General features: G+C 33.8%; 1 non-coding gene across 1 annotated transcript; it reads left to right on the top strand.

The window, feature by feature from the left end:
* Window positions 1–434: 434 nt before the first annotated feature.
* LOC111760295 (U6 spliceosomal RNA) lies at window positions 435–541 on the top strand. Its single transcript, XR_002794035.1, has one exon. It is a non-coding gene; the product is annotated as a U6 spliceosomal RNA (small nuclear RNA).
* Window positions 542–3,112: the final 2,571 nt, after the last annotated feature.

Raw genomic sequence — 3,112 nt, 5'->3', positions numbered from 1 at the left:
TTTGGGCTAATTGTAAAGTTTTGCTAATGGATGATAGTGTTGGTAGCACAACATCATTAAAATAATTAGCCTTAAATTATATACATGCATGTGGGTAAAGGGGGAAATTTTGGGTTGTATAATATTACTGGAATAAAAATTAAAGTAAAACAACATTGTAAACAATGGAGTGTAATTAGTAGTACAGTTATAAAAATACTCTTTCCAGAGTGGATGGATGTAGCTCAAGTGGTTGAGCACCTGCATCCCATGTACAAGGTCCTGCATTCAATCCCCAGTACTTCCAAAAAAAATTCTTTCATGAATTGTATCAAAGCAAAGATACCACACTAATGCAAGTTGTTAATAGGGTGGTACAATGGAACTCTGTATTTTACATATTTTATGTATGATTTTTCTGTAAATGTATAACTTCTCTAATAAAATTTTTATAAGTGTTCACTTCGGCAGCACATATACTAAAATTGGAACGATACAGAGAAGATTAGCATGGCACCTGTGCAAGGATGACACACAAATTCATGAAACGTTCCATATTTTTACTAATTTGAATGTAATAAAAGCCACAAGCCTCTATATGAAAAAAAAATTTTTATAAAAACTACTCACAAATAAAAGGCCAGGCTCATATGGTTTTACTGATGAATTCTACTAAACATTTAAAGAAGGACTAATAGCAACTATTCACAAACTCTTCCAAAAATAGAAGATAAGGAAACATTTCCCAATTCATTCTATGAGGCTAGTTGTACCTTATACAAAAAGTGGGCAAATACATAAAAATGTGAAAACTAGACAGTTATCTCCTATAAGTATGGACACAAAAAGTCTCACCAAAATACTAGCAAAATAAATCCAGCAACCTATAATAAGATTAGACACCACAACCAAATGGGATTACCTGCAGAATTGCAAGGTTATTTTAATATCTGAGCATCAATTTATTTTCTATACCCTATCAATAGAATAAAGAATAAAACCACATAATTGAACAAAGGAACAAATAATACTTTAAACATCAAAAATTGGCAGAATCTGTCAGATTCAACTTTCTCTAAAATCTGGGAGATGATTAAGTCCAGAAATAAATTGAAGAGTGAATAGGAGAAAAAGAGCTAAAAATGGCAGCAAAGTCTTGGGGCTTGTAATTGTCTGTGCCTTTCCTCCTTCCTTGGTTTCACATGGCAGTTTTTACAGCCCACATTAGCTTGGAAATCCACATATATTCAAGTGTAGTCACTGGAGCCTGATTACTGGCATACAAAAATGAAATTTTTGGGTATCTTTGTACATCACTGCCATCTGATTCTATGCAAGGCTGATTCAGGGTATGTATCTGGGTATCCTAGCCCAGAATTCATTCAGGGAAGAGAAGCAGTGAAGAAAGAGGGAATGGAGCTGTGGAATAGAGCCAGTGCAGAATGGTGGGGTTAAAAAGTGGAGCAGGGAAATGGAGTGAAGCCAGTGCTGGACTGGAGCACTGGACCAGAGCTGAACTGACCACTATTGCTGGGGATGAAAGAATGTGATTGAGACAAAAAACAAAACAAACAAACAAACAAACAAAAACACAGTCCAGGGCCATGAGAGGAGAGGCTTAAAAAGAAACTCCTTTTTTTGAATGGGAAACAGTCATACTTTCTGGGGAATTCTTGAAAGAACTGCACATTTATGCCCAGGACAAGATATAGGCTCAGAGATACCTGAAAAGAACCTAACTTTTCTTCATTGGCTATTCTGTCAGTTCAGAATAAACTAGGATAAGCATTTAAGAAGAGTGTTAACACAGAACCTATCTACACTCAAATCCTGGGTAAGAGAAAGAATCTGACTTCTAGAGTTAGCACATCTAATATTCAAATGTCCAGACTTAAACAAAATATTATGAGACAAACAAGGAAACAGGAAGGGTCGATCATTCAAAGGGACAACAACAACAAACTGATGAAGCAGACATTGGAACAGCTAATCAAAACAGTTAAGGCAAATTTCTTAAAAAGGTTCAACAAGCTAAAGGCAATGTAGGATATAAAAATCAAGGAAATAAATAAGATTGTATATGAACAAAGGGAGGAATTAGAAAATTTAAAAACTTAAACAGAAATTTTGAGGATGAAAACAAAATAATGCAAATAAAAAATACAGTAGAGGAGTTCAACAGTATGTTTGGAAAGGGAGAAGAAAGAATAAGTGAATTAGAAGGCAGGACAATAGAACTTATTCACTCTGAAGTGAAGAAAGAAGAAAGAATTTTTTAAAATGTAAGCAGAACCCAAAGTACCAAAATATGTGTTATGGGAACTCAAAAGGGAGAGGAGAAAGAGAAAGTGGCAGAAAGCATATTTGAAGAAATAATGGACAAAAATGTCCTCCAATTGATGAAAAACATGAAAATATACATATAGGATGTCCAACAAACTCCAGATAGAATAAACTCAAAGATACCCACCACACCAAGACATATTGCAATTAAACTGGCAAAGGCAAAATACAAAGAAAGCACCCTAAAAGCAGCAAGAGAGTAATGATTCATTATGTACAAGGGATCCACATATGATTAAGTGTCACTTTCTCAGCAGAAACTATGGAGACCATAAAGCAGTATGAAGACAAATTGGAAATACTGAAAGAAAGAACAAAGTAAACCTAAAGTTAGCAAGAGAAAGGAAATACTTAAGATTAGAGTGGGGATAAAAGAAATAGGGAATAAACAAAGTTAGTTCATTTAAAAAATCAGTAAAATTGGCAAACCTTTAGCTAGACTGAAAAAGTAAAAAAAGAGAAAAGATCTGGAACATTTCCATCAGAAAGGAAATGGTGATATCACTATTGACCTTAAAGAAATAAAAGGATTATTAGAGAATATTATGAACAATTGTATGCCAACTAGATAATCTAGAAGAATTGGGAAAATTCCCAAACTGCATCAATTACCCAAATTACCCAAATTGATCCATGAAGAAATAGAAATCATCAACAAACATAACAAATACAGAGATTGAATAAAAAATTAAAAAACGAAATCTTCCACCAAAGAAAAGTCAAGGACCAGATGGCTTCATTGGTGAAATTTATCAAACATTTAAACTTTGGTAAATTTGGAACATCGCAA

Source organism: Dasypus novemcinctus, chromosome 6, assembly GCF_030445035.2.
Source record: "Dasypus novemcinctus isolate mDasNov1 chromosome 6, mDasNov1.1.hap2, whole genome shotgun sequence".
Classification (NCBI taxonomy): Eukaryota; Metazoa; Chordata; class Mammalia; order Cingulata; family Dasypodidae; genus Dasypus; species Dasypus novemcinctus.
The sequence above is the reverse complement of the archived record's forward strand: the minus strand, read 5'-3'. Positions and strand labels throughout refer to the sequence as shown.